This window comes from Vidua macroura, chromosome 6, assembly GCF_024509145.1.
Source record: "Vidua macroura isolate BioBank_ID:100142 chromosome 6, ASM2450914v1, whole genome shotgun sequence".
NCBI lineage: Eukaryota > Metazoa > Chordata > Aves > Passeriformes > Viduidae > Vidua > Vidua macroura.
Window position 1 is genome coordinate 280,223 of NC_071576.1, and position 13,442 is coordinate 293,664.

At 59.7% G+C, this 13,442-nt stretch overlaps 1 protein-coding gene across 4 annotated transcripts in view; it reads left to right on the forward strand.

Moving 5' to 3' along the window:
* The first annotated feature begins 1,208 nt into the window (after window positions 1–1,208).
* Window positions 1,209–13,442, forward strand: part of LRFN5 (leucine rich repeat and fibronectin type III domain containing 5) — a 45,410-nt gene continuing 33,176 nt past the window's right edge. For 2 of the 4 annotated variants that reach the window (XM_053980484.1, XM_053980480.1), the window contains exon 1: window positions 1,209–1,358. The gene's annotated coding sequence lies outside the window, so the exon portion shown is untranslated. Of the gene's footprint in view, window positions 1,359–1,652; window positions 1,704–13,442 lie in introns of those variants that run through there. The other 2 variants (XM_053980481.1, XM_053980483.1) reach the window with 2 other exon arrangements.

Here is a 13,442-nt window from a genome sequence, read left to right on the forward strand (position 1 = left end):
GGGGGAGGGTGTCGGGGGACACGGGGCCATTGCCCAGTGGTGGCAGGGCACGTGCCAGCACATCCCTCCAGGTACGAGGTCACTGGCCGCTGACGAGGTTCGTTAATTAGCTCCTCTTCCAGGCTCTCCAGGCAGTGCTCCTCTTCGGGTCCTGCAACATCCCCGGCGTTTTCCCACAAAAGAGCACTAGAAAAGGGTGTCAGTGTTCCATATCACGAAATGCACTCTCCTCCCTGTTAGAGATCCAGGAGACAGGTAACGATGCCGAAATCCCCAAAAGCGCTCCAATTTACTGCCCCCACAGATGACCCAGCCTTTCCTTCTCCTGCCAGGATCATCCCTCCTAGAAGTCCGCTGTTGCAGTCCCTGTCCTCGGACCGGCGGGGCGCGGGCAGGATGCGGGCAGCTGCGTGCCCCGAGGGGTGGACAGGAGCCCTCGCCATGCCGGGCAGCGCGGAGCGGAGCGGAGCTACCGCCGCGCTCCCATCCCGGCCGCTCCGCGCCGCGGGACGGTTCCGCCGGTGCATCTACCGGATCGATCGTCAGGTCAAACTCCCGCGCACCGCCCGCAGCCGCGCCGCCCCCGCCCGCCGCCCGCTCCGGACCCGGGGCCCCGGGCGGCGGCTGGGGGAGGGCTGCGGCCCCCGGGAGGGCTGTGGGCTGCCCCGAGGGCCGCGGCCGCTCTCGGCGCCCGTCGCCGCAGCCTGGCCCCAGCGTGGCGGGGCGGGCGGAGGCGTGTCCGTATCCGTGCCGGTGCCCGTGCCCGGTCCCGCCCGGCGGCGCGCAGCCCCGAGCCCGGCGCGGCGGGGGGCGGCCCGGCCGCACGTCTGCGCGGCGGCGGTCGGGCGGCTGCGGCTCAGCCGTGCGTGCGGCGGGGCGGGGAGGGCCCGGCTGCTCCAGCCCGCCCCGGCGCGGCGCGGCGCGGCGCGGGGGAGGCGGCGGCTGCTCCATGCGGCAGCGAGCGGCGCGGCTGCCCGCGGCCGGGGCCGGGGCCGGGGCCGGGCGGAGGCCGGCGGCGCGGAGGATGGGCTCAGCTGCCGCCGCCGCGGAGGGCCGAGCCGCGGGGGCCGCGCTCCCCGCTCTGCCCCGCCGCAGCGCCCGCCGCCGCGGCTGCTCCGCCTGAGCGCGCCCGGCGCGGAGCGGCGCGGAGCCGCATGGCCCTGCCGCCGGCCGCCCCGCGCTAGCGGCACCCGCACCCGGGAGGCGCCGGCCCGGCGGCGGGGCTGCCCGCGCCTCGGCCACGTCCGTCTGTCCATCCGTCCGACCGTCCAGTGCAGCGCCCGGCGCGCAGGATCCCGCAGCGGGGTGCGGAGCGGCGGCGCTTGGCGAGGATTAACCTGGCGCAGGTACACGACAAGGTCAGCGCCGGCGGGAGCAGAACGGGGCGGGCTGCCCGGCGCGGGGCGATGCGGGCGGGCTGATGCAGGCGGGTTGTCCCGCGCCTCCCGCCCCCGCCGCGCGTGTGTGCATGTGCCGCCGCCCGCCCGAGCCGCCGCGTGGGGCCGTCCCCGGGCCGCCCTGCCCGTCCCGGCCGCGGGCAGCTCCGCCGCGGACCCGCGGCAGGATGCGGGGGGTGAGCGCCGGCTCGGGGCGGAGCGGCGGGCAGCCCGCCTGCCGCCAGAGCCCGCAGCCCGCCGGGGCCCGGCCGCGGCCGCACCCGCAGGGGACGCGCTCCGGCCGCCGCCCGTCCCCGGAGGCACCAGGTAACGCGAGGGGAGTCGCGCCCGGCACATCTGCATTGCACCGCGGTACTGGCCCAGGGGACGGGGCGGGGAGGGGGGTGAGGGGCGGCTCGGCTGGTCCCGAACGTCCCGGTCAGGACGACCCCACGGCGCGGCGGGGGCGCCGGGACGACGCCCTTCCCGGGAGGGCGGCGGCCGCGGAGAGCGCGGAGCGGCGGGGCGGGTGCCCCGCGGACGGGCCGGGCCGGGCCGGGCCTGGCCGCGCTGCCGCCGCTGCCCGCGGGACGGCGCCGGCGGCCGCCCGCGTTGGGCTGGGCTGGGGATGCTGCGGGGCCGGAGATGCTGCCAGGCTGCGATGCTGCGGGGCCGCCCGTGCCGCGGCCGCCGCCCCCTCCGCGCCGCGATGCCGCTGCCGCCGCCGCCCGGTTACCCGGCACCGCTGGCGCTGCGGCGCTGCCCGAGCGGGCGGAGGCGCCGCTGTTCGCGGAGCCATCCCGGGGCGCTCTCGCGAGCGGCTCAGGGGGTGCTCAGGGGGTGCAGGGCTCTGCCGGAGGGCGCAGGGGCCCCGCGGCTCCCCCCGCCCCAGTCCTCCCGCCCCGTCGCCCCTGGTCGCCACACACACCCCGCTCTCCCCGCGGCTCTCTCCCTGGGGCCGCCGCGGTCCCCTGCGTCCCGGGATGCGGCTGTGCCCCCCTCTCCTCCGTCCCCTCCGCCCCCTCCGTGGCGAACACCGCTGTGCGCGGGAGAAGAAATGTAGGACAGAATAGCCCTTCCCCGCCGGAAGGTTCCCGGTGGGGAGGTGGCAGAGCAGCGGCGGAGAAGCCGGCGGAGCCTCGCAGCCATGTTGGTGTCGGAGCAGCAGCCCTCGCGGCTCCGGGGGCCCTGCTGCGGTGCGGGAACGGGCAGGTCTGCGCCAGGTGCCCTGGGGAAGCCTCTTCCCGGGCTGGTCCTTCCCAGCGTAGACTGGGGAACACCGGCTCTGCGGTTCCTCTGCATCCTGGGACAGCGGCTCTTCCCTTCCTGCACTTTCGCCTCCTCCCTTCCAGTCTGTTGCACCTCCGGGGTACTCATTATGTTGTGTGTGTGGAACAGAGAGATGTGTTGGTTCCAGCTGTGGTCATGAACTCGGCCTCAGCAGTCCTGGAGACCAGGGGTGGGACAGCAGGTGCCCCCAGCCGAGCCCAGCCCCGTGTGGCCTTTGGCTGAGTGCCGTGCAACTGGACAGGCTGGGAGTGCCTGCCCTTGGCCATTGCGCTGTCGTGCTGGTGATCCTCCCCACCCACGCTTCCATTTCGCATGTTCCTGTGTGACACGTGGTGTCAGCTTGTTCTTCTGAGCATCCTCGGGCGAGTGCTGCGTGTCCAGGGCTGCTCAGCACAGCCAGCCAGCACTCTGGCGAGGCAAGATGGATCCATCCTGGAACTGAAGCCTCTTTGCTTCCAGCCGTGCCTCTGCAGATGGAGGGGTCTGGGCTGGCCCTGGCAGCAGCGGTCCCGGCCATGGCTGTGTCCAGGAGCACGGGGCAGCGCTGCCCAGATGGACTGCGTGTGCTGGCTCCGGTGTGTCCTGGTGAGGCAGGACTGCATCCCAGCTGCCTGGAGCTGGGTGCTCAGGGCTGTGTGTGCTGCCACAGGGACTCTAAGTGAGCACCCTGGTCCTGTGTACAGGCCAATCCTCGGAGCTGGCCCGTGGACTCTGTGGTATTGCCAGAGTTGGTCCTGGCAGGTAGAGGTGTGCTAGGCCTGGAAATCCCACTGCTGGTCTGGGAGTCAGGTTTGGTTTTGCACAAGCAGCTGTACCAGAGACTGAGTGTTCTCGGTGGCCAACACCTTCCCAATCCACGTTGCTAAATATATACTGTGCTCAAGGGATTATGCATTTGTTTAAATGCATAATAAATGTGTTTAAATGCGTAAGACTGGATCATAATGCACACCAGTTTGGCCTCCAGTTACAAGCCTCTCTAAGATACATCTCCTGGCATATTACCTCATCTTTCTGCTTTCAGAAAGAGCAGTTCCTAGCTTTATCATGGCAGGGCAGTCCAGTGTCTGGATATGTCAGGTATCCAGTACAAGTAAAAGCTGAACTAGTTTGCCTGTTCACCAAACACTTCCAGCTGCAGGAGGGGACTTGAGATTGACCCATTCCACCAAACACATTCACCTGTGGAAGTGGCCTCCAGATTGTCTTATCCCAGTGAGAGCCGGTGGGCTGAGAGCTGGTGTCATCCTTACAGCCAAGAGAAGCTGCAGTGGACTGCAGCACTGCTCAGGATGGTGCCTCAGGGGGTTGGTTTGAGCTTTTCATGCAGGTCTTTTGTCTGGAGAGGCTCCTGTTGGCCATCCAAGGCATGAGTGGGGCCAGGGGGTGGAGGCTGAGAGGTGGCTGCCCAGCCCAGGACCTGGGCTGGCTGGGAATGTGGGGAACCCAAGAAGAGATGTGGCTGAGCAGCATGGCAAGAAAAAAACAGATCTTCCCCAATTTTTGAGGAAGATTAGAGGGGATGGGAAGGTGGGTGCATTAGGAAGGATGGCCTTGGCACACAGGGTGCTTGCCTTGGGTAGGTGGAGCATCCCGGGGTGCCTGGAGGGCTTGTCCCTCCGCTGGGGCACGTGGAGGTAGTTCAGAGGCTGGAGAGCTAATGGCTTTCCACTGCTGATCGATACTGCCTGTGCTCTCAGATGTGGTGACGGGCTGGGTTTTATAGAGCAATCCTTGCATATTCCCTGCACAAGCAGCTGGGCCTGAGCGCTGCTCTAATGGCCTCGCTATTAGCGGGCTCAGAACCTGAGCCAGACTGAAAAGGCTGTGTAAGTGCTGCTCAAGCGTTTTGGGCCAGGCATATTCCATGCATTAGGGAAGATTTGTACTCTTTGGACCAGACATCACTGAGTGTTGGCTATTTATACACATCTAAATATATCCTCTGCAGTCTTCAGACTTTTCTAGCTAGTAGTAAAATTACTTTTCAATATCATGCTATTAAACCATGCTTGCTGACACTATCTGATGAAGTTTGTCCTAGGAGAGGCTTATGTGTGTGTCTTTGTTTTAAACAAAAACTATTCTTGAGGTAGTTACCTAAAATGCTTTGGAAACAAAAGCTTGTTGTCTGTGTGGCTGGGTAGCAGGGGGAAATGTGGTCGAATAAGAGCAGCACTGGAGGCATGCTCAAGCCTGGGAAACCCAATCCAAACCTTATCCAAAGTATAAGTTTTGTTGCTGAAGAGTGAACCATTCTTTCTAGAAAGTTTTTATCAAATAATCATGCACTTTACAGCAAAATAGAAACATTTGCTTCAAATTAGTCAGATATACCTTCTGGTACTCTGGAGTTTGAGATGTCATTCTGAAAACAAAATGACAAATCTTGAAGTAACGTAGGTAATGGAATTCCTCTGCAGTGCCCAGATCCAGGCTGTTGCGGGTGTTCCCACAGAGCCCTGCGGTAGGGGTGGGTCTGTGTCCCTGTGTGCGGTTCTCTGGAGCTGGTGTTGCTCTTAGCGGGGCTCCCGAGGAGGGCTGGAGACCTTGGCTACATTCCCAAGTAGCCCATGGGCTTGCAGGCTGGGTGGTGGTGACAGTGATGGCTGGCTGAGTGCCTGCAGCCCGACATGGAATAGTGATGGCCATCATTTTGTTTTCTGTGGCAGCTCTTGCTGTCGTTCTTGGAGAGCTAAGAGGCTGCAGAGGAAGGGAAAGGGGTTGGTATTCACAGGGGAACAGGTGAGATGAGGAGAGAAGACAGGGCTCTTGGAGAAGGCCGTGGCCCAGAGCCCCTCGAGCCAAAGACAGGTGCTGATCCGCTGGGCCACCCCAGGTCCCTTGGCTGGGGCTCTGGCCTCCACGAGCCAGAGGTCTGTAGTGTGGTGACATGGGGTGGTGACATGGTGTGGTGCCAGGAGCCATGCCCTGCCCTGTGAGCACAGGTTGGTGTGGGTGACTGAGGTGTCCGAGGGCTCCCTGCCCGTGTGCCCCATCCCACCTGGCTCGCTGGCCACTGAGGCCAGCAGCACGCCATGCCTGCTGCCTGAGCTGGGCAGCAGCCTCTGTGTCTCCATGGAATAAATGGCTGTACAGGTCATATTTGTTTCCAGCAGGCTGGGTGATGTAGAAGGTGGTTTGTCAAATGGCTGGCTGAGGCAGTAATGGGAGCCTTGGTGGGTGCCTCTAATTGTGCAGCAAGTGGCCAGTGAGACCTCAGAGTATTTGAGCCAGTTCCCAGTGCTGCAGAGCTCATGTCCAATGCTGTGGTTTTGAGTTTGCTCTTGTAGATGAAGCTTCTCCCCAGGAACTGTCTTACGGCAAAACATTTCCATGAAAACGTATGATTAGGTAGCTTTGCTTTAAAGTGCAATATCTTTTTTCCCTTGAAGTTTTTATTTAGGCTTCTCTGTCAAGATCATGTTGGAATTATTTTGGATTGGAGACAGATAAAACTCTTCAGTTTTCATTGCCTCAGCATTGTTTCATTGCCAGAGAGCTGATATTCCCTGGGTATTTATTTCCAATTATTTATACTTCCTGGTCTCTGTAGTTTGCCATGGGGTATGGAGAAGCAGGAGCCCACCCCAGTGAGCTGTGACAGCTCTCTGAGTCCTGCAGTAGGACTCACCAGCTGTGGGAGAGCAGGTGTACAAGGAAAACACAAACAGTGAGGAAAAGGCGTGGTGGAGAAAGTCAGGCTGAGAGGAATCCCCAGGATGTGTTCTTAGTCCCCTGGTGCTGCTGGTGCTGGGATTGGGATGGGATTGCCTTGGCACCACTGGGGAGTCATGCAGAGACGTTCTGCTGCACACGGGTGAGGAGCTAGTTCTCCATGCTTAAGCCAGACTTAAGAGTTTGCCTGGGATGTGAAGTATCTGCCCCGGCACAGGAAAGCAGATGCTGTGGGCACAGGCAGGCAGGTGCCATGGGCACAGGAAAACAGGTGCTGTGGGCACAGGCAGGCAGGTGCCATGGGCACAGGAAGGCAGGTGCTGCTGGCACAGCAGCCAGATGCTGTGGGCACAGGCAGGCAGGTGCCAAGGGCAGAGCAGGCAGGTGCCGCTGGCACAGCAGGCAGGTGCTGTGGGCACAGGCAGGCAGGTGCCATGGGCACAGCAGGCAGCCAGGTGCCCCTGGCACAGGCAGGTTTGGTGCCATGGGCACAGCAGGCAGGTGCTGCTGGCACAGGCAGGTTTGGTGCCATGGGCACAAGAAGCCAGGTGCCATGGGCACAGCAGGCAGGTGCCGCTGGCACAGGCAGGTTTGGTGCCATGGGCACAGCAGGCAGGTGCCGCTGGCACAGGCAGGTTTGGTGCCATGGGCACAGGCAGGTTTGGTGCCATGGGCACAGCAGGCAGGTGCCGCTGGCACAGGCAGGTTTGGTGCCATGGGCACAGGCAGCCAGGTGCCGCTGGCACAGGCAGGTTTGGTGCCATGGGCACAGGAAGCCAGGTGCCATGGGCACAGGCAGCCAGGTGCCGCTGGCAGCGCCGCTGGGGCTCCAGGAGCTGCGTCGTTCCTGTTTTCTCCAACGCACTTTTGCAAGCCCTGATGTAAAGCTCCCTGATAGGGCTCGTGGGAGCGGGTCTGAGTAAGGCGAGCGGGATTTGTCGCCTTGTCAGCTGTGAGTCAGTGCTGCTGCCGGGGACGTGGTGTTTCGCAGGGAGCTTCTGCTGCCGGCTGCCATTGCACCGAGCCGGTGTCGCTGCGCCGTGCGTGCTGTGGGCAGGTTGGGTGTTGCTGTGGGCAGGTTTGGTGTCGCTGTGCCGTGGGCAGGTTTGCCGTGCTCGTGGCTCCTCTGACACGTCAGCCTTGTGTCTCATCTCTGCCGGCACCCAGCTGCAGTGACGCTGCTCTTGGGCACCGGGCTCCAAACTGCGGTTCCCGAGAAGTGACTGCTGCTTTCCTACTTCCGAGCCTCAGCTTTGACCGTGGCTGCCTTTGGGGACAGTCTGCTGTGTCACAGGTGGGCAGGAGGGCTCTGCACACCAACAGTACCGTGGTCAGGAGAGCACCGTGGCCCTGAATGCCACAACTGAGCCTGGGCAATCTGACACAGACAACTGAGCATCTTTCAGCTACAGTGTAAAGAGCCAGGATAACAGCACAGGCCCCAGTCTAGGCTCCAGTGCTGTCTGACAGTGCCCAGTGGCAGGGTGTCCCAGCAGGCCCTGTGCAGGGGTCCTTGGCATGGCCTGTGGTGGGTTGGAAATGTGTTGCAAGTGCCTCCACGTGATGACCTGTCCTCATAATGTGGGTCTGGTAGCATTCAGGCCCCATATGCTGTGCTGAGGACCAGGGATGGGGATGAACATGGAGACAATCAACGACCCTGGTGACATGTGGCCTCAGAGGCTCAGCCAGCAGAGCACCTGCATGGGGACTCTTTTGTGGGCTAGTCGTCACTTGCTGCCCTGGCGTGTTGGGCCACTGAAAACAGATGTGTCCTTGTCCCCAAGTACATGGCAGGATTGCATTTAGTGACTGGGGGGTGCAGCCTCCCTTCTATTACTCCATGTTCCTTGCACAGAGCCCCCTGCTCAGCTGCAGCTGGATCCTGCAGGTGTCCCACATGCACCCCCCTGCTCTGCATTCCCCCTTTGGCGAGCAGCAAGGATCCCTCCATCGGGGTCTGGTGTCCTGATGTGGTTGAAATGAGAGGTTGCCTCCCAAGGGCTGCCATTCCTGTTGTGCTCATTATTGCCCTGAGCTGGACACACCTAGCATGTGTTATTTAAGAAGCATTCTGCGAACATGCAACTTCTGTGGATTGAAGCAATCCCCTGTCCTTCCCTGCCCTAGAAGGAAAACATGATAAACGCTGTGGAAAAGGGCACGGTGGGTCAGAATGGATGGTGGCAGCTGCTGTTAGTGCCAGATGAGGACTGTGTTAATTTCTAAGGGAACAGATGAGGACAGTAGTGTTTAAATGAGCATTGTGCTGTGTATCCAGGTGGGTACCAGCTGAGCTGCTCAGGTGGGTGCCCTGGGATTGTGGCACCACGTGCCCCAGCAGCTCCGTTCGGCACCGCAGCCCTGCCACGCTCCACCAGCTCGGCCAGGGCCTCCCCTGGTGTCACCAGCAGGCATGAAGGACTGAGCTGAGTGAGCTTCGTTTCTTCTGAGGAGCATTAAAGAAGCCAATCAATGTACAGAGCGTGTGACTGCACTTAAATTCCATCTGGAAAGTTTTAACAGTAAATAAAGAACAATAACGAGGAGTGACATTGTGTGGCCAGAAGGATGTGAGATTTGGAATGCTGGGGGGAGGCTGGACTTGCTCCTTGCCATCTGGAATTTGGGTTTAGGTGTTAATAAGATATCCAAATTGTTCCCCAGTGGTCAGTAATGCATCCCTGGTTTGTACTGGGGATGTGGGGAGACGTGAAGGCTAAAGGAGGAGAGTGAAGGACAGCAGTATTACAGCTACCACACATGGATCAAAGGAACCACTCGTACTCCAGGGGCACCACATGGTGTTCCTGTGATGCCAGGCACAGAAAATCTAACCCAGGCATCTGGAGAGCACACACATCTGGCAATCTGGGTGTCCCTATAGGGACAACGTAGAGCACGCAGGTCCTAGCTGCACTGCCATGCCCCATGCTCTGTTCCCTCCATGCTGTGGCCAGCAGTGCTGTGTGCTCTGTGCCCTCCTGTGCGGCCAGCACAGACACATCCTTGCCCTCAGCATGGCCAGCAGTGCAGGCTGGAGCAGCAGTGCTGGTGGGTCAGGTGCTGAAATGGATTTTGTCCAGCAGAGGCTTGGTCCTGAGCTGGGGTGTGTGTGCATGAGGCATCATGGAGCAGCATACCTGCCTCCTGCAGGGCGTGGGTTCCCTGTGCCAAGGCTTTTGAAGTGTGCTGGGCTTCACAGATACGGTTTTGGTTTGCATCTACAGTAGCAAGTCGTGTGAAGCAGCAGAAGGGGATTTCTAGGGTGAGATGATGGACGGGGAGGACCCACATCCCCTCCACGTGTGTCTGGGCAGTCAGGTGGGACTGTGTGGGCAAGGCCCGATGAATCAGGTGTGAACAGGGGGCTGGAGGCACGGGGGGGGCTGCTTGCTCAGCTGCCCACGATATTGTGCCTGGAAGGGGCATGGGGTGGGGGTCACCCCATGCCATGCACACTGGGGTGGGCAGCAGCCCAGGAGGAGGGGGCTGCAGCTGGGGGGGCTGGAAAGATGGGGTCTGCCTCCTGCTGCTGCTGCTGCTGGTGGTGGAGGCAGCTCCACAGCCTCAGCAGCAGTGCTGGCAGTACTGGTGCTGGGTGTGCTGGTGGCGTGGAGCGGAGCAGAGTGCTGGCTCAGCTCCCTTTCCAGCTCAGCCCAGAGCCGACTGCTGGCATATGACACTCGTTATCTCTGCAGCTCAGAAACGCAGTGCTCAGGGCATCCTGATGGATTTGTGACACTTCCCATGGGACTCTGTGCTCATAAACCAATTAAAGGATTACATCCTTGTAATGTGGAGAGTATTCTTTGTTTATTAAGTAATGCAGGTATAATTCAATTAGTGACAGACTGACCTGCTGATGTCAAATGTGGATGCCAGTCAGGTTGGTCTCAAGCTCTGTCCCCCCAGATAGGAGCAGCAGGAGCTGAGGGGAGCAGCTGCCCCTCTGTAGCTCTCTGTGCCCAACATGGAACTGTGGGAGTTTTTTTTATGGCTTTTACTGACGTGTTTCCTTTACAGAGTCACAGAATCCCAGAATTGTTTGGGTTGGAAAGGACCTTATGGCTCATTCCACCCCCTACCATGGGCAGGGACACCTTCCACTGTCCCAGGCTGCTCCAAGGCCACTCCAGCCTGGCCAGGGACACTTCCAGGGATCCAGGGGCAGCCACAGCTTCTTTGGGCACCCTGTGCCAGGGCCTCCCCACTTGCATAGGGAGGAAGTTCTTCTGTAGAAATGAAATGGATTATTATTATGAGATCGTTTCAGGCTGGGCTGAGTGTTTACTGTTTGTTGTGGCTCAGAAAGCCCTGCATCACCAGACGGTGTCCAAAGCACAGCCTGTGCCCCTGTGCCTCCATCTGGGTGACTGTGGGTGGCTGCAGTCCCCTCCCTGTGCCCAGCTCAGGCTGTGCCTTGTGCTGCTCCATGTTCCTGCAGCAGTCTGGGCGTGGGCACCGCTGCACCAGTGCCATGGGTGGAGGGGGTGAAGTGTCTGCTTCTTTTGGGGAGCTCCTCAGTGCTGAGAGTCCTGTTCCCCGGGAAATCCCTCTGCTCTGGGCCTTGTGACAGCCCAGGGCAGGCAGAGGGCTGCAGGTGTTTTTCCCTCTGGAACGAGGAGCTCAGGGGCTGGGGGGTGACTCGTGGTGCCTTGGCATCAGAGCAAAGCACTGGCTGGGCACCTGTCTGCCAGGAAAGAGGGGGAGAAACAGAAGGGTGAAATATCCTGTATGTCAGTAAGGCTGTGCAGGAGTAGAACAGGACTGGTTCAGCAGATTTGGAGAATAAATTAAAGTTCAAATCTCAGTAAGGGGTGGTTTGCTCCTAGGTGAGGGATGATGTAACTCGGACAGCACACCACCAGTGTGTGGCTGGGCACAACTGGGTGCAAAAGGTGTTTCCAGACTGCCAGACCTTTCCAGAAAGATCAGTATGCTTCAGTGTTCTGAATAATAAACGCTGGTCAGAAGCTTGCTCTGGTTTTCCATGCAATCTTATGACAGAATTGCACTTAGCTTGCAGCACAGGTCAAGCAAAACTTTAAGTGTTGAATGCAAATATAATGTGGAAAAGGAGGATCTGCACATATGTGGGCTAATAGAGGCACAAAAGCAGCTCGTGTAGCCTGGCACTGCTGGAGGAACATAAGCACCTGACAGCAGAATTATCTCTAAGGACCACAGACTGACTTGTAAACTGTGGAATAAATTGCTCTTATTTTGTAGCATTTACTTGCTCAGCTGCACTTCATGGGGTTTTGCTTCTCTGGCAATTCGTTTGTCAGGTGGAAACCCTGGACTGCTGGGGGCTGGCAGCTAGTGAGCTCTGAGCTGAGCAGAGGGTACAGCCTGGCAGTGAGCTCCTTCCCTGACAAAAAAGTAGCAGGTAGAGGGGCGAGGAGGGTGGTCCTGGCAGCAGGGCAGGGAGGCTGAGGATGCTGCAGAGGGGGAGCTATCCTGGACCCCCTGCCCTCTCCCAGTGCAGGGCAATGGGAGCCCCAGCCCTCAGCAGAGCGTTCCTGCCCTCGTGGGCAGTGGCACAGGCACCGAGGTGGCACAGGCAGGCTCAGGTCTGGTGCCAGCTGCAGCAGCCTCGTGCTCCTGGGGCTGCCGCCTGCTGCTGCCTGTCTGTGCTGCTGTGAAACCTCTCAGGTGCTGCTGCTGCCACTGCAGCTTCAGCAGCTTCTTCAAATCCTTCCAAAATGACAAGATTTGAATTACTTTTCTTGGAGAACAGGAGTGAGAGCTCGGGATCTCCGTGCTCAGTGCCAGGCTGGCAGCTCCCCTGTCATGCTGACAGTGATCCGCTCTCCTGATGTGTTTCCTGTTCTTGTCCAGCAGTGCCTGGCTGTTCACCTGTGCCCTGCTGCTGCTCCCAGGTGATGGCATTCCAGCCCTCAGGGCTTTGTGCACTAGCACAGTTGAGTCGTGTGGCTGTGGGATGCAATTTTGGTCCTTCAGAGCGTCAGTTTGTGTTGATGCACAGACGCTGCTTCCCCAGGAATTTAATTGCAGGTACGGCACTTCTGGGCACGCAGGAACAGCAGTCCCTGCCGTGCTCCCTGCTCCTGAGGTCAGGAGAACAGAGCAGGGAGGAGATCATTGGAGCAGGAGGGGCTGGAGCAGGGAGGGGACTGGTTACTGGTTAGTGAAGGAGAAAGAGACACCAGAGGGATGTCCACTCCCAGCACATGAAGACAGTAATGGAAACAGCAGCCTGCCCACATCTCTGGTGACTTAAAGCTCATGCAAATCCTTGCAGCTGTTGGCTTCCTCTCTGCACGGTTTGTGGTGACCTGTGCTCCTGGGGCTGCGGCAGGACAGGGCTGAGTGGCAGGTTCAGGCATGCCACTGATGATCTGGGCGTGTGCTGATGGATGGTGCAGGCTGCCAGCAAAGGGGAGGAGGAGGAGGAGGCACTCCTGGGCTGCAGCACACGAGCAGTGGTGCTGGGCTGCCTGCAGCACCCCTGCAGTGGGGCTGGGCTGCCTGCAGAGCAGTGAGGCTGGGCTGTGGGCAGGAGAAGGAGCGGTGTAGTGCTGGGTGGGCACAGTGCTGGGTGGGCACAGTGCTGTTGGACAAAGTGCTCCTGTGTCCCTGTCCTGCCCATGCTGGGAATGGAATGAGTCCTGCAGGAAACTCCCATTTGTTGGACTGATGCCATGATGATTTTTTTGCCTTTTCTCTTCTATACCTTTTCTATAACTCTTATGTATCCTTAGTATTCTTAGCATGCATCCTTGTAATTCCTTAAGTGTGATAATTTAGCATAGTCCTGGTATTCTGTTAGGCCAGGAGACCAAACATCCTAAAGGCCTCATAACAGGAGACCATTAAACCCTACCTTGGGAAACCAAGGTCCCATCGAGAACACATCCTGGAAACTAGAGATTTGACCCATCCAGGGGAAATTCCACGGATGGGGGAATATCAGGCCATTCATCCAGGCCTCCCATTGGGGCATCCTTGTTAAATCTGCTAATTTGTAAGGTCTGTAAATGGGATATGGGGTTTTCTGTTTGTGTGCACTGCAGTGCATTCCACCTTGGTGAAGTGGCGCACCAGTAAGGATCCTTGTTAAAACACCGAGGT